Raw genomic sequence first — 22,427 nt, forward strand, 5'->3', positions numbered from 1 at the left:
TCTGGGAAATGCTAATCAAAACCACAATGAGGTTTCTCTTCATCCCAGTTAAAAGACATCTCATATAGAAATCAACAAACAATAAAAGCTAGCAAGGATGTGGGGGGAAATGTACCCTAATCCACTGTTGGTGGGAATGCAAACTAGTAAAACTACTGTGGAAGAAATATGGAGATATCTCAAAAAGCTGAAAATAAATATACTGTATGACCGAGCAATCCCACTCCTGAGAATTTACCCAAGAAAAATGAAAGCAGAATGCGAAAAACTGATCTACACCCCCATGTTCATTGCAACTCAAGTCACAATAGCTAAGATGTAGAATCAACCCAGATGTCCATCATCTGACGAGTGGATAGAGACATCATTGTACATACGTAATATGCATACCACTCAGCCATAAAAAAGAATGAAATCCTTTTCCCTGGAAACCACTATACTTGCTGAAACAAGCCAGTCCCAAAAAGATAAATACCATATGTTTTCCCTGAACTGTGGTTATAATAGAGTACCAAAAATGCAATGTATAGGAGTGAAATTGACATTGTGAGAGTCAATGATTGTTTACAGCTCTTTTTTCTACCGTTGAGGAACAGTCCTTTGTTTCTTCATACTATTTGTTGAAATCTTGACTTAGTGATGGATTAAACTTATGAGTATAAAGTAAACTGAAAGTAGATCTTTATAAAAATTGAGAGAGGGAATAAGAGAGGAGTGAAGAGGAAGCGTGGGAGCATTGGCAGGAAAGAGCATACGCTGGGAATTATCACTATGTTCCTAAATCTGCATATATAGAAATACATGAAATTTGTTTACCTTAATGAAAGAACAGAAAAAGAAAAAAATAACATTTTTCAACTTTCAGTTATTATACAACCATTTCAGAAGAGTATATAGACTTTAACCACAACAAACATTTTTCAATGCCATTTTAATGCTCTGTGCAATATCTGTATTTTATAAAATAGTTCGGGACTTACTTATATCCTGAGACTGGTATATCTGAAGTCATCTTAAAACAAAATGCGCAAGCATGGCACTTTGGCATAGTAGGTTAAGCCTCTGCCATCAGAGCCAGCATCGCATATGGGCACCAGTTCAAGTTCCAGCTTCTCCACTTCTGAGCCAGCTCCCTTCTTGGGCCCCTGCTCCCACATAGGAGATGTGGAAGACGCTCCTGGCTCCTGGCTTCAGATCGGCCCAGCTCTAGCCATTGTGGCCATAAAACCATTGTAGTAATTAAGCAAAGATATAAGACCTCTCTCTGTCTCTTCCTCTATTTCTGTAACTCTGCCTCACAGCTAAATAAACTAAAAATTATAAAAATTGACGTGACTATTAGTGTAAAAATGATTATGAGTTATTCAAATGTCAATACATAAACAGTAACTAAATACATTTTAAATTAGTTATTTTCACTAAAATTAAAAGTTAAAATCCTTACTCTTATCTAGAGGTCCAAATATATTTTCAATAAAACTAATCATTTTAATTATGATATTACTAAATAACATAATCTTACATTTTCCTGATTATTTTCTCTGAATATGAGTATAATGTTGACTACTTTGGTAAAAGCATAAGTCATTTTTACCTTCTGATAAATATTGCCATTTCATTCTTCTGCCAGATGCCTGTTGTTGCCTCCAGGGAGTCAAGTTTGACTTCTGCATTCTCTTCCATGTGGATTCACTTCTGATAATTGATTCTTTTTTGTTATTTACTGAAGATTATTAGTTCATGATGAACTGCAAATATAGGTTTTGTATATGTTGAATCTTGAACAGCATTTGTTATATATCCAAAACCTTAAAGACCAGTACCATTATTCCATCTACAATTTACTTTTCTACAAATACAAATAGAGTGCTACGTTAAAAATGTTCAACATCATTGAAAGGAAATAAATAAAAGTATCTAAGGTTAATTTCACATATGCATGATCTCCCAATTAAAATGTTCACATTAGTATTGCATTACAGCTAATTTCCTAATGAGATACCCCCAACAACAGCAAGTTACAGGACTGAAAGTATCCCTAAAGCCTACATCTAGAAAAGGCTACATTTTGGTAAAATTTAAATTATTTTCTGTCATTTGGGATAAAAAGTCCTACACTGCCACCTTCTGACAATGACTGCCTCCCTAATGAGAAAAATGGCAAGCCTAAATGGGTAAGCATTACTTAAATATTGTTTGTAAAATTCATCCTTTTAAGGCATAAACTGGTAAAAAAGAATTTATTATTTTTACTATTTGGCACATGTAAAACAAATTATTATGAACTAAACTATGAAAAATAACAACCATGAATTTAGCACTCAAATTAAAAACCGAGTATTATCGACAATGTTGAAACTACCTGTATCTCCCCAATCTTACCTATGTTTAAACTTTAATTCTAAAGATGTGAGGGCTTTTTGGTTTGTTTTGTTTTTCACTAATGACATTAGAGTGAATTCTACTCATGCAGTGTTTTCGTGGACAGCTTCTTAGCATTTCCTTGGTTTTCTTTTGTTCCTGACCTATCTGAGACTGAACATTGCTTGGTACGTTTACACAGAGAGATTATCATGCTCTGTTATCTGCTACTTTGTAGGAAGAGGGAAATAACTAACTTAATTTTACAGATTTTGGACATCTACTGTGTTATGTTTTTAAAAATGTTTTAAAATATTTATTTAAAAATTAGAGGCAAAAGGACAGATACAGAGAGCACCCATCCTCTGGATTACCCCCAAATGCCCACAAAGCACCTACACTGAGGTCACAGCTGAGGACCATGAACCTAATCCAGGTTTCCCACATGCATGACACAAACGCGTGACTTAAGCCATCACTACTGTCTCCCAGCATCTACATTAATAGGAAACTGGGGCCATGAGCCAGAACTGGGCATCCAAACCAGGCACTCTGTTATGGGATGCATGTGACTTAACCACCAGGCCAAATTCCTGCCCCAGGATCAGTTTGTTTTTTTGTTTGTTTGTTTGTTTGTTTGTTTTTGATAGGCAGAGTGGACAGTAAGAGAGAGAGACAGAGAGAGAGAAAGGTCTTTCTTTGCCATTGGTTCACCCTCCAATGGCCGCCGCGGCCGGCACACCACGCTGATCCAAAGGCAGGAGCCAGGTGCTTCTCCTTGGGTGCAGGGCCCAAGCACTTGGGCCATCCTCCACTGCACTCCTGGGCAACAGCAGAGAGTTGGACTGGAAGAGGGGCAACCGGGACAGAATCCAGCGCCCCAACTGGAACTAGAACCCTGTGTACCGGCGCCGAAGGCAGAGTATTAGCCTTTTGAGCCGCGGCACTGGCTCCAGGATCAGTTTTGAATGTCAAGTACAACACAGCTAAAGGAAAACAAGATGAAACAATTGCTTACCCACTGAACAAGTTATATGCAGTGACTCAGGGAAATAATCAAACAATTAAATCCAATTAGATTAGTAATATATTAAACTGAAGGCAAAATTCTCCTTCTTAACCTGGCTGATTTCCCAGAACCTGAGGCTACTGAAGATTCTGACAGAGGCCTAAACAGCACATAATTTTAATTAAACAATGATTTTTCCTCAGAACACTGTCATTGGGTCAATAATATGATTGTGATCATGATTTTAAATGCAAATGACCTATGAGGAATTTTTTTTTTTTTACAATTGACTTAAATAATGCCATAGATTTTCTCTCTTTTTTTTGACAGGCAGAGTTAGTGAGAGAGAGAGACAGAGAGACCTATAGACAGTGAGAGAGAGACAGAGAGAGAGGTGTTCCTTCCATTGGTTCACTCCGCTAATGGCCCCTATGGCCAGAGCTGCGCCAATCCCAAGCTGGGAGCCAGGTGCTTCCTCCTGGTCTCCCATGCCAGTAGGGACCTAAGCACTTGGGCCATCCTCCACTGCCCTCCCGGGCCACAGAAGAGAGCTGGCCTGGAAGAGGAGCAACCAGGACAGAATCCGGCGCCCCAACTGGGACTAGACCCCAGGGTGCTGGAGCTGCAGGTGGAGGATTAGCCTAGTGAGCCATGGAGCCGGCCCATAGATTTTCTCTAAGATATAATACTGTCCCCTTATTAAGAGTGGCAAATATCATTGAATATTAGATTCACACACAAAAACAGAATTCTTCAGAAAGAATGTAGGTGAAAATGAGATCAGCTTTCTTTCATAAGAAATGAATCCTGGGGCTGATGCTGTGGCATAGCGAATATAGCTGCCGCTTGCAGTGCTGGCATCCCATATGGGCACTGGTTCGAGCCCAGGCTGCTCCACTTCCAATCCAGCATCTCTGCTATGGCATGGGAAAGCAGTGGAAGATGGCCCAAGTCCTTGGGACCCTGCACCCGCATGGGAGACCCGGAAGAAGCTCCTGGCTCCTGGCTTCAGATCGGCACAGTTCTGGCCATTAGCCATTGCGGCCACCTGGAGATTGAACCAGCGAATGGAAGTCCTCTCTCTCTCTCTGTCTGCCTCTCCTTCTCTCTCTGACTTTCAAATAAATAAATAAATCTATAAAAATGAATTCTAAAGGTTTTGATAAAAATGTGTGTTTATAAATATCCAGAGCAAAAAGTATGGCTACTTATTCTTAATGATCATGTTCTTTAGAATTTTCAAGTAGTATAAATCAGACTACAAGCTCTTAAACATGTTAAAATATTTTAAAGTAAATAGATTTTCATAGAATATTAATTGATACTGATATTAGTTGACATAACCTATTTTTACTGTTAGCATTGCATAGAAATGCTAGACTATATTTTAAAATATCAAATTTAACTGTTGAATACAAAATATTGTGGTGTGATCAGAAAAATAGGTTTCTGCAATTTCAGTAGATATGCAGGTTACACGGATTAGTATAGAAAATGATTGGAGATCTTAGTTTTGCATTCTTCTGACCATACATAACAATTCTTAAATTACAAACATGTATGACTAGTCATAGAACAACTATTTGTAAAGATTTTGACTTTTTAGAAAAAAAATTTATCTTTGATATTTGGAAAGGCATGTGGAGTATCTAATTTTTTTTTTTCTGAAGCTATCTTTTTCCTGGTATCTTGAACATGGATAACCTTTCCAATACTGCTCTACCATGTTTCTGTGGTAAATCTTAGTAAAGAAACTTTTACCATTCATTGCATGCAAAAACTTCATTTATTTAAATATCACTAAGCAACAGAGCCTCAAATTGTTCGTATTATTAAGCAATCCTGGATTTAGAGCAAATAAATATAAAATCTCTTTTCCAAAGGAATCACTATCATATCTGGAATTTATCTTGATATGATCTTATTGAAAGTCATTGCCTAAACCATATTTGGGTTCTTGTCATTTAAGCATATTCATAATCATTTTTAACAGTTTAAGTGAGATTAAATTGTGTTTTTCTATTCTGTACTTAAATATTTTCCTCTTTATTTCACGTAGTCTTTACAAAACATTATATAAAATACCTTGTCTACTTAAACCGATTTTTTTAAAATGTTGCTATTAATCCTCATTTATTTGAAGTTCAATTGTGAAATATACAATACTCATTTGAATTCTCTTTGTCTATTATGTTTTTAGGTTTTCCTTATAACATGTCATCTGTTTCATCTCTGTAAACCTCAGTGGAATTTACAAAAGCATGTCATTTTTAAAGATTAAACCAAGCATATGCAAGGCATTTATGTTTGAATTATTTAATACTTGAAATATTTTTGAAGAATGTAATACAGGTACTGCTCTTACAGACAATTAATAATCTCTATTTGAAAGACACATCTGCACCAGGGTGTACATTGCCAGGTTACTTATTGTGCTATTTGGACAGATTACTGACAGGGCACCAAACAATCTATGCCTCAGTCACCAGATAGAAAACAAGAGCATGATTTGCTCTCTATGGATACATGATTGTTAGTTCCTGTGTTTACGAATATATAATTTAGTACAGAAAAATTGGCTGGAGTAAAATTTTAATGAAATGGTTTAGGGAAGAAAAAAGTTTTTGATACTTGATCTAGTCATAAAGAGACAGAAATAAAAGCAACTTTGAAGTATTATCAAGTCCCTCAATTTCCTTTTAGTTAAATAGAATTGACATTGCACAAGGTTAAACTATGCACCTAACCACATCATGAATTTTGTTTTACTGTGAATTAAATTGCAAGAGCCTCACCTTGCAGTATTAGAATTATTTTCCTTTAAGTTCTAAAGGTTTTCAATCTTCAATAGTTACTTATTAAAATGCAAATACTCTAGGATTGGAAAGCCCTTAATTCAAAAGCTCTTGACACTTCAGGAAAGGGAAGGGCATGATGACCTCTAAGTAGGAGTGAAGTCACTGATGTCATTGATGGAGAAGGGCAGATGCAACAAAGAAAACCAGTAGCGCTACCTGGAATTGATATTATTTCCTCTCTTGAATATAAGTATATTCTATCTACGTGCACTAGTCAGCTTTGCACGAATACAACTAAATACGTAAGAAAAGCCACTTATGATGGAAGTGGACTCATGGCTCTGGAGGTTCACAGATAAAGAGCAGGCATGGCCCATTGGATTAGCTATCTGGTGATGTTCAAGGATAGCAATGACAGAGCGTGTGTGGAGGAACAGTCACGTGAAAAACCAAGAAGCAGAGGAAGAGGGAGCACGGATATCATCTCTGTGGTCTTTCCTCCTATCGTCACCATAGTTGGCTCTTGGTAGGCCCACCCCTATAACCTAATCCAATCTAATAACTACTCAAAGACCTTTTCAGAAACCTTAACTGATTTAAGTTTCTACACTTATTCCATTAACCTTTAACATTGTTCCATTAAATATTACTATGAGATTTTGGGGTCCAAGTACACAGGCCCTTGGAAGATACCAAAACTAATATTTGAATCATAACAATGTGTTTGAATTCTATCTCATTTAATACACAGAAGTGTAGTTTTTTACCTTTCATTTCCCAGAGTTCAGGAAGATGCAAAATCAAACCAATCAGGCATAAGCCCCTAGTACCCTGAGCTAAAGTTAACACGCCTGCTCCTCAGATAGGCTGCACTCCAATTGCTCTAGTATGGAGTTCATAGATGAAAAAGATTTTATGTCACTTTCAAAGAGTTTCCTTCAAGGAGATATTTATTTACTAAAAATATAGCATGAAGTAATGCTAAAAGCATATTCAAGTAGGAGTTCATCTATAACTGGTTTTTATTTCATAACGTTGCATTTTAACCAGTATGTCTTGTGAGGACTAAAATTATCATCAATTTTTACCAACATTTGGGAAGTTTGAAAGCCAAAAACTATGATACAGCTCTTGGCAAATATTTCTTATGCATCAGAATATGAACAATTTCAGGCACATCATAGGTACTATGTTGTGACTGTAAAACAAGTTATAAAAATGATGTTTAAAACTATAATGATCCATTTGCTTATGCTTATGGTATATAGTTTGTGAAGTGAAGCCTTCCTTGAATAAATAAGTGAATAAAATAATGAATCATAGATTATGCTGGAGAAGTGAAATACATAAATCTTTTAAGAACCTTTAAAGTAGAAGTAACATTAATTCAAACTGCCAGAAGTGCATTATATTTTGGTTCACGTAAATTTAAGTGGGTAACTTCTGATTTCACATGATGCAGGGATATACTTCCTTCCATGAGGATTCCGTTGCGCTGCTCTCCTCATCCTACACTGCCATCATCCTACTAAAGTGAGCTTTCCTCTTGGTTGGTACAACGGTCCATGGTTTTCCATATGCAAGTCATACTTTCCAGGGCAGGAAAATGTTTATTTCTTACATGAGTTTGGGGAGAGAATACAGATTTCCTTCCCAATACCCCCCAAGGAACTTCCTGTCTTGTCATCTCAATTCAAATTGACTCAAAGATCTATTATAGGATATAATGGTTTATCCAGGAAAACACCATCAGCTGGTTAGAGTGGATTATTTGAGCTCATTACTGCGGCAGAGACAAGACTTTCTTTTTTCTTTTTTTTTTTAATTATATAAATTATGTGGAGGCTGAGAAAATGGGAGGAAGTGAGAAAGAGAAAGGGAGATCTCCAAAAATGTTAATGATGAATGTGGTGGAAAGGGTATAGGAGGATAACCAGATTGTCACAAAAAACCTACTCAAAATATGGCTTAAAGCTCCTCATGTGTTTTTCTAAAATGCTATTATATGATTTTTTAAAATGAACAAGGGTTCATAAGGACATATAATCAAAGGAGGCTGACTCAGATTAGCATAATGAAACACAGGGAAGGAATAGTAGTTTTCACATGTGTGTACATTGTTGTGTATATACATACACAAACCCTCACACACACGATCTGAAGAACATACTATTTCTCTTAATATGTGCTTATAATTTTGTGCATGTCTGAATCTTAAACCCTGACATTCAGACAAAAAGCTTTGTATTAACATGAAACAGAATGACAAAATATTTGCTTCAATATGTGAACTTTTGTACACTTTTATCGTATACCATAAGTTTATAAAAAGTAAAATTTTCTTTCAATATCTCATTTGAAATAGTAACAACTCATTCTTGAGAAAATATAAAAATACCATAAATAATCTATGATATGTATAATAAAGTAAAATAAGTTATTTACTATTTAACTTAGCAATTTGAACATTTTAAATTGTATTGGAGATATCTTCCTAAATCTCATCGTATAACTTGAATGTTCTCCACAGTTGGCCCTACAAACTTTTCCTGTGTTAAGTCCAGAGAGTAAGTATTTCCTATTAAATGTCCATCTAGTCACTATTGTGGTTGTTTAATTTTCATATTATATCATAAAAGCAGTCATAACCAATATGCAAATGAATGAATTTGCTTGTATTTCAGTACAATTTTGTTTGCAAAAATAGGCAGTAGACTATATTTGTAGGTGGTACTTTAGCTATCCGTATTTATGAAGCAATTTTTTAATTAAATGATTAAATTTAGATGCATTCATTTTAAATCACTATGTATTTAGAGGTCAATGTCTATAATAAATTTATTGTACCTAATGATAGTTAAATGTTATTTACATGAATCAAACTGAAAGATACATAAATCCATTCTTGTGATTATGCTTTGCCTCATCTAATTCTGCTATGATACATTTTTCCTCTTGTTACTGCAAAAGATAAATTTCATTATAAATGATGCAAAATTTTTAAAACACATTTTTAAATTTCTTTATCTATTGCCATCTAGTTCAAAGGCAGAGTATCAGAGACAGAGACAGAGATTCTATCTTCTGGCTCATTTCCCAAATGCCCTCAATATCCAGAGCACAGCAAGGCCAAATCCTGGAGTGTGGAACACCAGCTGGGTCTCCCACATTCATGGGAGGGGTCATCAGGACGAATCACCAGGTGCTGTAGCAGAAGCAGAATAGCTAGTATAGGATGCAGGCTCACAAATGGTGGCTTAATCCACAGTACCTCAATGTCCAATTCTACACACACATCTTAACTGAAAAGGAATGTGTTTATTTTTATAAAACATCTCACTCATTATCAGTACTTAATAATCAAATATATAGCAGAACCTAACAATTTTTTTCAAGATTGGGAGATTTTGAGTTGAAGGGGTATGTTTGCATATAAATGTGCACATGGGAAAACTTTACCTAGGCCTTCAAACAGAATAGTACAATAGAAATGTACGATATAGGATCAGATACAGAAACATTTTTGTAAAACCAGAACTACAGATATCTGAGTATATTATAACTTTATTTTCCCCACAATAATTAACATGATATGCAGTATTAATTTAAAAAATCCTTATCAATTAGGAAAATAAGGATTTAATAAGAACTGAAATGTCATATTTTATCTAAATAATGCTAGTAGATAATATTACAGGCATAGCATTAAATGTTAACTCACTTAATGTTTCAAAAATTATATAAGGTTGGTATTAATATATCCTCACTGAAAGGAGGAAACTGAGAAACAAACAACTTAAAGAAATATGCGGGGGCTGGCGCTGTGGCTCACTTGGTTAATCCTCCACCTGCAGTGCCGGCATCCCATATGGGTGCCCGGTTCTGGTTCCAGTTGCTCCTCTTCCAGTCCAGCTCTCTGCTGTAGCTTGGGAAGGCAGTGGAGGATGGCCCAAGTTCTTGGGCGCCTGCACCTGCGTGGGAGACAAGGAAGAAGCACCTGGCTCCTGGCTTCATGTCGGCATAGCTCTGGCCATTGCGGCCATTTGGAGAGTGATCCCATAGAAGGAAGATTATCTAACTCTGTCAAATAAGTAAAAAAAAAAAGAAAGAAGCATGCAATGGCCAGCGCTGTGGCATAATGAGTAAAGCCACCGCCTGCAGGGCTAACATATGGGCACTGGTTCGAGACCTGATTGGTTCACTTCTGATCCAGCTCTCTGCTATGGCCTGGGAAAGCAGTAAAAGATGGCCCAAGTCCTTGGCCCCCTGCACCCATGTGGGAGATGCAGAAGAAGCTTCTGGCTCCTGGCTTAGGCACGGCACAGATCTGGCTATTGTGGCCATCCAGCGGAGTGAACCAGTGGATGGAAGACCTCTCTCTCTCTCTCTCTCTCTCTTTCTGTGCCTCTCCTTCTCTCTCTGTTTAACTCTTTCAAATAAATAAATAAACCTTAAAAAAAAAAAAGAAACACACAGGACCATAAATCTAAGAGGACAATCAAGTGTTATAAAATTGGAAGTTCCCAGAATCTGAGTAATTACATTGCTTAAAAGAGAGACTATGGTGTCTAACATTGATTGCCATCCATTGGCTATAAGGTATATATCATTTTGTTTATGTTATTGTTGTTCTTGTGAAGAGCCTTATATGCCAAAAAAATATGGCAGGGTAGAGCACGATGGAATTTATAGTAGAGATATCAACAGCACAACAAATTTGGTATACATTGCCCTTCCTTCTTGGCCTCCTTTGCAAATGGGTAAAAATCATGTGTGCACCATGGCTGACTGAACAAAAATCGCTTATGGTATTTCATAGCATATACAACCAAGGTCAGGTAGGAAAGCTTCATGTCTTTTTCATAGATCCATGGCATTAGAAGCTAGCTATTCCAGATGATATGCTTTCTGAACAAGGGCCACATCAGACTTTTTAAATGTGTAAATCCATTAGTACATGGATCTCTCTTTGTTTATTATACCTGCTCGTGTTAATCTAATTGGGAGTTCATGTGTCAAGCTTATAGCTCTTTCTCAGCAGTGAAAAAAAATGTCTCTATGGAGGAGACATTATTTCAAGTTGTGATCCAAGAGATGCGTTTAGAATATAGAGGTCAGATATTACTTAACAATGTGGTTCCAGCTCTTGAATACTATCTCCAACTAACTAGCAAGATCTCGAAAGGAAAAGGAAGAGTAGGTTAGAGCTCAGCCATTCTTCCAGTTGCTGCCTTGTTGAGCTCTGCAATTTGCTTTCAGAATATCAGTGTTGGTCACAATCTATGGATACCCTGGCCACATTCCACTAACATTTGAGGATTGCAACATGGATTGCTAAACTAAACTCATTAATAAATTTTAGACTGTCCAAGTTTTGTTTCAGATGTATAACCTCATTCCTCACAAGCATTTGTTATTTTTGTCTTTGTCAAAATAGCCAGTCTAACTGGGGTGAGATGATATCTTAATGCTAGTTTTATTTACATTTCCTGATTATTATTGATTAGAGGCATTTTTTCACATATGTGGCCTATTTGTCTTCTTTTGAAGAATTTCTAGTCAGATACTTTGACCATTTTTATTTGATATATTTGGTCTTTTTTGCTGTTCATTTGAGTTCTTTGTATATTCCAAATATAAATCCCTTGTCAAATGAACAGTGTGCAAATATTTGCTCCTATTCTGCTGGTTTCCTCTTCAATCTTTTGCTTTTATGCTGTGTACAAGCGTCTTAGCTTTATGTAATACCATTTGTCTATTTTTACTTTTGTTGTATGTGTTGCATTTGCCCTATAAATTCCAACTTTGGATGATGTAATGACAGCTATATGGAAAATTTGCACATGTGTGGGTCAAACTCCAGGGGAAGAATTGTGAAAAATCTGGATCTGAGAGTTCCTGAGGATATAGCTACCTACCATTTCTCCATTGCTGAGAAAATGATAGAAACCTTTGTATGTGAATATCAATGCAGTCTGCTGGGAAAGAGTCTAAAAAGAATATTCCTGTTACATTACCTTTTGGAATACAAATAAATGCCTCCAGAGAGTACAAGATAAACTTCTAGAATTTATAAAATCTGGAGTTTATAAATGTGTGATTTACTTCTTGATTAAAAGATAAACAACTCAAGAAAAGCACATTTCTCTGGATGGAGTCCCATTCTCTGTGAAGTAACTTCCAAGGCATGTTCTTTGATACAGGTCTCAGTAATGTTCACAAAGTCAGAAATGTAATAAATATTTACTTCCTGAGAGTAGCGGCACTTCAGAAGTATTTTGACAAAGAGCAAATCAATGTCCAATACTCTCATGACTGCTTCACCAAAAGAAATCATGGTAACTTACTTTCTGACCTCCTTTGGAACTATGGTCCTCAAATTACTGTAATCAATACTATGCTAGATCTCATCTATCCTTTCATCTAATATTTCTTGGGCATTTCCCAGTGTCAGCCATTGTCCTAGGTCCTAGAGAAACAGCTATAAACACCACATAACCCATCCCCCTGGAAAAAAACTCATGCCTTCTTGGAACTTACAATATGATCTGATGTAACTTTGTTATTTCTAAAATAAATTATGAGTTGCTTAAATAATGTAATAATTTTTGTGTTCTTGTTTTTGCTATAAAGCGGTGGTTGTCTATAAAAAGTCAGCTGTTTCATTATATTCTCTAACATGTTTTTGGAATGGTAGAAATGGAGTGACATCAAGCTTTGATTGCTATAAAATAAATACACATTGAGTTTTTTGTGTGTAGGCTGAAAATATTTTTCAGGTCTGACTCTTTAGCAAGCTGTGCCACTTCTTTGCTGTTTTTCAATTATTACATTTTGTAGGCATTAGAGTCTAGATGATTCCTAAAAGTTCCTTAATCTCTATATTATAATATTTTTTGATTAATGACTAAAGTTTTAATTTCTGTGTTTAAAAATTTATTTTAAAAATTGTCTCAAAAGGGAGACATTTCTTTTCATATTTTTCTTCTAAAGAAATATTTAGGAAAGTATAGAACTTTGCATTAAATCTAAAATTATTTCATTAACTGTGATCAGCATGTTTTTACTTATTTAAAGCATCATTATTAAAATAAGACATCTGTATTATACTCAACACTGTTTGAATGTATTGTCATTTTTGAAATAAGAATAATTTTTTAAATTGGAAACAACACAATAGCTTAACTTTTAAAATTGTTTTCAATGAAACAAACCAAGATTCCTCCTAAGCTGTTGGATGCACAACATGTTTTTCTTAAACAAATCAACTAATACATAATTTGCTTTTTATGCTACCAAGAATGGTTTATAAAAACAATTGAAAATTTTCAGTCCATTTCATGTTTTATAACCCAGATCAATGTAAATGCGTGTAATTGTTGGTCAATAAGTGTTCCTTGTCTTAAGCTTCCTAGATATAGGTAGAAACATTTTGAGGTTCAACAAAAATTGAGTACATTTTATTTACTTTTTAAAGTTTTAGTTATTTATTTGAAAGGCAGAGAGCTGTATCAGAAGTGGACCAGCTGGGACTCGAACCAGTGCCCATTGAGATGCCGGCACTGCAGCCAGCAGCTTTACCCACTAAGCCATGGTGCTGGCTCCAGTACATATTCTCTGTTAACATACTATCAAAATATATAACATTCAAAGAATAAAAGTGCAGAAAATAAGTTATTATTTTATAATCCAATTCAATAACATCCATTGTTATTTAAAATTATGTGAAATATTAATATTTAGAGTGACACATTTTCATTGTTCATTGAATTTTAAGAGTAAAAAGAAAAGAAAAGTCCTCATCTAAAGAACAAAAAAGGCTATCAATGACAATGTGTGTGTAAACAGCCAGTTTTAATGGAATTAAAAGGACCTTCTGTAATGGTAAGATTTCTAACAGTAATTGATTTGCCGGAGGTAATTGCTAGCAAGTTTTTCTGTCAAGTTTGTTTTCTGTGATCAAATTCTGTTAAAAGAAAATACACCATGCAGAATTCTTTTTTTTTTCTTTTCTTTCTTGTTTTTTTTATTTATTTATTTATTTATTTATTTATATAGCTGCAGTAGTTGTGTGGTTATTCCTGAAACTTGTCAGTGAATTTAGTGAATTACCTTTCTTGGTGGAAAAGGAATTAAAGCAGAATTAACAACAGGAAACAATCTGTTTTTGCTTCAGTGCAAAGTTGTGTGCAATTTACTTTGTAGTTCTGCATTCAGCTGAAGCCCATAGTAAAGAAAGTGATATAATATCCAGCATTCGTGAAAAATTTGAAAGGACATTTTAACATTAGATTTAGCACTACACTTTCTGTTAATAAGGAAGGAAATGAAGTGTCTAAAAAGAAGTGTGTGCAAAGCAGAGGGAAGTTAAGTAGCATCTTTAAAACATCACCAAAGTTTATCTTAGTCACAGATGCAAAGAGTCCAAGCAACTGCATGAGAAATGTCAGTATGGCTTGTCACAAAGAGGTACAAATCCAGGAAATTAGGTTTTCTCTCTTTTCTGAGGTCTAGAGTCAGTGATTGTACATATAAGATGGAAAAGACTATAATATTCTGGCTTAATCATCTTTCCATTGAATAAAATGAGTCACAGATTTGTGCCTGAAATCTTCCACATCCAAATGTGATGCAGATAATAAGTAGCATTCCCATCGGTCTGCCATCTGTTTGAACCCACTTCTAAAAAATAATTTGAATCATTTTGATATGAATAAGAAGAGAATTTTCATAAACATTCCATAGGGGAAAAAGGCATATATGAATTTGCATTCAGGGCAAATATTTTAAGATTCGTGACTATCTAAATAGAAAAAAAGAAATTATATATTCTAATAGATATAGTACACTAAAATCTGATGTAAACTTTAGTGTAATATGCTATCATATTTTATCTTTATGAAGTCTATATGATGAGAATCATAAGTATGAACTATAAGTTAAATCCCTGTATTTTCAAATTGTAAAGGCATAGAAGAAACAAAGTAAATTTGCTTTTGTTTGTCATTGTCTTTCACACTATGAATCAATCTCTCTCTCATTCTCGTTCTTGCTCTCACTGTCTGTTAATAAGTTAGTACACACTGATCAAGCTGTATGTCTAATATTTTTAAATGATTTTAGAAACATAAACTTTCAGTTCTTTTTTTTTTAAATAAGGCTTAACATCCTAATCCCAAGTGATCTAAGGGATTTTTAAAGATTACATATCTGTGCTTCTAATTCAGGATTGGTTCTGCAATTGCCTGATAATAAAACTGTAATGCCCATTTGTAGCATAATGAACGGATGCCAGCGACTCCACAACTCTGTAGCTCTCATGCTGGATAAAGCAGAAAAGGAAGCAAGCGGAGCTACAGAAAGTACATGTATCCCTTGGTCTGCATGAAGAAAGCACAGCCTTCCTAGTAAGGGGAAAATAGGCAGCCCTTTTGGAGGACCAAAGACAGAGCTACAATGCAACTTTGCGAGGTTACTGACTTTTCTGTCACTGTTAGCTACAATTCTACGGCAGGTGCAGGCTCCAAGGCATTTCAAAATCTCCTTAAAATCACAAGGACTAAATTGGAATTTTCCCCTTCTCTTGAGAAAACGATGTGTCTTAGACCAAGAAAGTAGCATCCAGACTCCATAAAAACAGTAAACAGCTTCAGTTGTATGAATTTTAATGCTATGGAACAAATAAAGCCTTAAGAGGTTATGGATATTAAGTAGCTTATTTATTAGGCTAACTACATGGAATGGTTACTTACTCATGTGATGTCTCTAGAATTTGAGATAGACAGTGGAAATGGTAATTACACAAAATAAGAAATTAATTTATGCTAAATGTTGTTGCATTGAAGGATGAAAACAGTAAGTTCAGTTCAATCAGCAATTTAAAGCATGGTGTAAAATTCAGAACTTCCTCTCAGATACCCAGAGAGAAAATTGTTTAAAGTCTAAGCCCAAGGATTGATGTGATAAAACAAGAACTCAGAGAAGGCACAAATGGTAGCCTGAAAAGGTCTCCTGAACTTTAGCATAGGGTGTTTTTGGTGCATGTACATAAAAATTTTGAACTTCCTGCTTACTCATAACATTCTGGGATATAAAATAAACTCCTTTTATCCTTGCTACGAGTCAATAGTACTTTCCTGGGCAAGTGTCAGCAGGCCCATGTTTGAGAACGTTACTTACACAAAGAGCCTAAACATATTAATCACCAAAGGAGCTGTGTGAAAACAATAATATGACTGGTAGAAACTGTGGAATAATGCCAAGTATAGTTTTTGAGGATCCTAGTCCTTCAGGAGCAGATTACAAAAAAGAATGAGAGAAATTTTGGATATGTGTATTGTAATGGTCAGTTTTGCATTATTATAACCAACTATTGAGGTAAGTTAACTTTATAAGGAAAAGAGATTTATTTTGACTCATCTTTCTGGGGGTGTAAGGAAAAGGGGCTGTAGCAGCTGATAGCCTAATTGCTGGCACAGTCCTGACGCAGTCCAGGGCAGCCTATGGCAAGACAGGGAACAGTTGTGTGTGTGTGTGTGTGTGTGTGCATGTTTGTACAGTCTCTGTCCTTCTTATAAAGCTATTAGGATTCAATCATTTGCACTTCACCCTAATGAATTTATATAGTCATAACCACTTCCCAATTTCCTTACCTCTGAGTACAATAGTTCTGTTACCTCCTTCATCTCAATATCTCACAGCAGGAATTATTATTTTTTTTTTGACAGGCAGAGTGGACAGTGAGAGAGAGAGGCAGAGAGAAAGGTCTTCCTTTGCCGTTGGTTCACCCTCCAATGGCCGCCGCAGCCGGCGCGCCACGCTGATCCGAAGCCAGGAGCCAGGTGCTTCTCCTGGTCTCCCATGGGGTGCAGGGCCCAAGGACTTGGGTCATCCTCCACTGCACTCCGGGCCACAGCAGAGAGCTGGACTGGAAGAGGGGCAACTGGGACAGAATCTGGCACCCCAACTGGGACTAGAACCCGGGGTGCTGGCACCGCAGGCAGAGGATTAGCTTAGTGAGCTGTGGCACCAGCCAGGAATTAAATTTCAACAACAACAACAAAAAAGATACTCAATATCCAAGCCATAGCAAGGAAACAATACCATAACTTGGGATTTAATTTCTAGAACCACACACCTCTATCTAGTTCCAATATGCTGCTGGAAGAGCTCTTTAATCTTGGAAACAATGGTGGCTTAATAAAGTACATATCATATTTGCCTTCATAGAATATTGAGAAGTGTTTCCTAAGCTTCAAAGAAGTGAGGCTGACACAGTGACTCTGTATTCAATATCCAAAATCATCATCCCCTTCTTCTGAAAACCGTGATCCATGAGAGCCAAAAGAAGCTTTGTTTTCAAAGATGATAAGGAGTACATCGTAGAGTAGTGCAGTAGTGGCTATTTTTTCAAGCCAGTGCTGACAGTCTAAGAAATTGTTATCCTGCTGAGCTCCCTAGTGTCAAAATGATAGGATGCCAGAAATGCTGAGGACAGGTGACAGTATCTAAAGTCATAGGTGATGTAGATTTAACAGCTATAACCTTCAGCAAGTTCATACTGGCAGCTACAGAAACATTCCCATAAAAATCTTGGTAACATTTAATGGACCTGAGTTTCTCTAAAGAAACTCAAAAATGGCTTTGCTCACATTGCCTTGGTCACAGCAGTGTTTGAGTTCACAGACTGCCCAAATTGCTAACAAGAGATCCTGCAAAGCAACCCTTGAATAAAGGGGCTCAGTTTAACACAAGAGAGGTGCAACAATGGACAATTATCATGGATATCCATGCACTATCCTATACATAAGTGAAAGAAGCTGCATCCTCTTAATTGAAATGATTTCTTAAAGATGCAGCCACAGAACACATTGCAAATAATCCTGTGTGCCTATTAAGTTTTGCCCTTCAGATGTCCTAAACAGCACTCTGGCCTCAGAATCAGCCCTTAAGGCATTCAGATCCAGCTAAAAAGTCCATGAGAGTTTCTCAGGCATGGAAAGCCAAACACCATGGCAAAAAAAAAAAAAAATGACCTAAATGAAAGATCTCTGTGAGTGAGATCCCAGCAGAAAGAACAGGCCATCAAAGAAGGAGGTACCTTTCTCTGAAGGGAGGAGAGAACTTCCACTTTGATTATGACCTTGTTTAAAGAAGGTTGGAGCTTCTGAACTCAAGAGACTTCCATAGCACTAGCAGCTCAAGTCAAGAGCCTTGGGTGATTACTGACATCATAAATAAGAGTGTCAATTGTTAAATCAACAACGAGAGTCACTGTGCAACTACTCCCCATGTAGGATCTCTGTGCTTAAAGTGTTGTACTATGCAAAATAACGGTAAAACTAGTACTCAAACAGTACTTTATACTTTGTGTGTCTGTGTGGGTGCAAACTGTTGAAATCTTTACTTAGCATATACCACATTGATCTTCTGTATATAAAGATAATTGAAAATGAATCTTGATGAGGAATGGGATGGGAGAGGGAGTGGGAAATGAGATGGTTGTGGGCGGGAGGTAGGTTGTGGCGGGGGGGAAGCCACTATAATCCAAAAGTTGTACTTAGAAATTTATATTTATTAAATAAAAGCTGAAAAAAATAAAAGTCCTTACCACATTAGGATTTTAAAAAAAACCTACATAATTGATTTCTTGGCCTCTGATATGCTCATATACTCCAAGTGTGTTGAAAATTATTATTTTCTTAAAGGAAATGGGAAATCAAAATCAAAGCATATAAACTGTATTAAAATAAAGTTTATGAATTATTTCAATTATGGTTTGATTTCTGTAGAAACAGTATAGAACTCAGGAGTCATGAATTCAAGATTCTGCTGTGTGTCACTTCAATAACTGTATAATAAGCACATGTTACTTCATTTGTTCTGAAATTAAAGTTGTGCACTGAAAAAAATAAAGTTTTGCCCTTGAAGATGGGAAATTTATATTACATTCAACTTTATAGGACTTCTAGCAAAGATGGGAAAATATAGATCTGAGAACTAAGAAACACGAGAAGGAATGGCTTTGCTTATCACCATTGCTAATAATCACCGTGGAGGAATTCATGGTGTATATTTTCTTGTGATCCTTTATGCCCAGACATCTTGGTTTCCAACTGGACAGTGCTGTTATCAGGAACCACTATAAAAGTCAAAAAAAACCAAAGCGTACAACTGCTACCTTTAATATTGTGTTTGAATTGTGTGGAAACCAAGAGGTCTTTGGCAATTTGTGACAAAAATTGTTGATATTGAGTCTCATGAAGAGATAAGTTTGCTATAACATAATGAATGGAGAGAGGAATATGTTAATAATTCAGGGGCCTTAGTACCGGCGTGCTCAGATTAAGGGTATATTACCGACCACAAAATCCACCGGAACTCAGATCCCTCCAAAATGAAAGTCTGGGCCATGCCACAAGGTAACTTATATGAAGCTGCAGGGGAGATACCTGTGAGCAAGTGTTATCTAGACTATGTTGTGGAGAAAAAACACTTGAACATAACTTAGGCTAAGGAATGTTTATCGGATTCACCATATTCTTTCCCACTTGTGTGTGCTTCACCCAGAAAATAACTATCATAAAAACTCCAGTTCTAATCCATAAATATTTTTGAATCTGAGGAATGGAAGAGGACACCATAGCATAAAACTTTGGTGCTTTCTCCAGATTGCTGGGTTTACATTTTCTGTCTTTGAATCCCCTCCCCCTTTTGTCTTTCTAAATAGTCCTCTCTTCATCTCTTATATACTGACTGCTTGAGCCAGAGGCTAACTCCTGTTGCGGATTCTAAGAAATAATTGGAAGTGCCAGGAGATTGTCCCATAGACTAATGTTTTACCATTTCAGGATTATAAAATCCCAGTTACCTTGCATTAGCACAGCACAACTCCAGTCTGTAATTTATAATTCAAGGTTTCCCTGTTGCTCAGTTCAAAGCTACCCTTTGTGGCTCTTTGCTTATTATTTTATCTGTGATAGATTGTTGCAATACTGACTTGGAATGATCCCCCCTTCCTTGTATCCATGTCCTTGGATAAGCTGTATACACAATGGCACTGGTTTAATGATTTGACTTGTTAACCAATGGGGCACTGACAACGTGATGCAGACTGAAGTCTGAGCAGTGCTTGTGTTAAGTGCCTGGCCCTTTAATGTCCTTTCTGAGAACCTTACAACATTTGACCTATAAATACAGCTGAACAAATCCTCTGAAGATACATGTGTCAGGAACCCTCATTCTAAAGCCAGGACCAACAGTCAGATATGTGAGTGAGCCCATCCTAAACCAACCATAAGAAAGCTAACTTCTCAGTTGATGGAGTAGTCACCTGAAGCCAGTCGCAATTGAAAACCCTCAAATCATGAACTAATAAATTGCATTTAAATTATTAGACGGCAGTATGATTTTTCACCAGCAATGTTAGCTGATGTACTACTCTTGCTTCAACTTGCATGTCCTGTTTCCTACACTCTTGTATAGCTTCTCTTGGAAGTACTTCCTACATAAATCACTTTAAAAGAAGATGTGTCTCAGGAATTCCTTTGGGTAACATGATGCAAGACAATGCTTTGTTAATTCATCAGAGTTGGGAAGACAAGAGAAAATTGTGTTAAATTTATATATGGACATTACAAAAATGAGCATTTATTCCAGATATTCTGGATTTGAACACTCATGCTATTCAGAATAAAATATGAGGGGAATGAAGTGGATTCTCCAGAGGTAGGTTCCCATTTCTTTTATGTATACCACGACCATCCATCCTCCTTTAAACAGCTTTCTCAATGAGGGCACCTCCAAAAATTCATGGAAAGTAGAGTTAAAAGGTAAGCTTATTTGGATACAAATACTCTTTGAAATCCATTTACAGGAAAGGTCCCTGAAATGTTCTGGAAAATGTATATTATGAGGAAAATGATACGTTAAATTTCAGCAACATTTTAACACCCAAATAAACTTATATTTTAATTCCAAACTCCACAAATTTTTGCAGGCACTAATTTTGGAGTGAGGTACAAATTAGAGGACTAGATCGATCCTAAGTAGAGATTTTCCAATGGGTTAATAATTCTAGAAATTAAAAACATTCTAATTCTAATGCTAGAATTGAAAGTTTATCTAATATGTTCCCAAGTGAAGTATGCCACAACATGAAAAACAACCAGGAAAAGAGTCAGTGAGATATTTGCTGTCACTTACATGATACACAACAGCCAAGTGTATGTTCCTGTCATTTGCTGGTTGACAGGAGAATTCTCAGAGCTCAAGAAGGGGTGAAAGGGTAGCCACTGAGGACATATCAACATTGCAGTCTGTGGAACTTTTTCAGTTATTTTGGTGAGTTGAACAGCTCTGGGGAATACCCTGCTTTATGACAGGGGTCCGTCAACATATTTAAAAAACACATGACATCAGCATTTATAATATAGCCCCATGGTGGGAGAGAAGAGTATTTTAAATGGAAATCCATGTTGTAAAGTAATTAATATTTAAAATTCAATTAATCTGTATTATCCTCAGGTGTATGTTCTTCTAGAAGGGAGAAACTAAATGTTTTGTTCTGAATTCATGCTAAAGTTTGATTGTTTAATAAAATATAAGAAAGTAAAGTAAATTTTGTTTGTTATTGATTTTTATATGATAATTATCAGTTGCAACTATCATAGGGTAATAGTGCCTCACTGTTTAAACATAATCATTCTGTGGACTATTTCTGAGAGATAGTATAAGCTTAGTTTTATAATCAATAATCAAAACTTTAGATAAAATTTAAAAATGAAGAATATATTAGCTCCTTAGTGAGAAGACTACTTATAATAGCTAATATTAAAGGTATATAAGAATGTGATAAATGGGAAAATTATACTTTATTTCTTAAAATAACCAGCAAAAGAAAAAAAGCTATGGTTATAGACAAATATGGTATTAATTTGAGCTTCATCAACCTTACTCTGAAATGAATCCTATAATTCAGAACCTTAAATAAAAGTAGAGTATGTGTTAATAAAATAATCCTTTCTTACATTTTAAATGTATAAATTCTGGGGATAATATGAAATAATTTATGTTGGAACAATATTATGTCATCTTTGACAAAAAGGTTCCAAGTTTAAAGCCTTTGAATGACTAAAAATACTGACCTTCCCGTGTTAAAACTCTTATCTGTCAATGAAAGGAAAGTCACGTTATTTTAAAAGAGCAAAATTTTTGTTCAAGTAAATAGCACAAAGTTATTGTAAGGATTCATCTCCTAA

Source organism: Oryctolagus cuniculus, chromosome 8 (genome assembly GCF_964237555.1).
Source record: "Oryctolagus cuniculus chromosome 8, mOryCun1.1, whole genome shotgun sequence".
Taxonomy (NCBI): Eukaryota; Metazoa; Chordata; class Mammalia; order Lagomorpha; family Leporidae; genus Oryctolagus; species Oryctolagus cuniculus.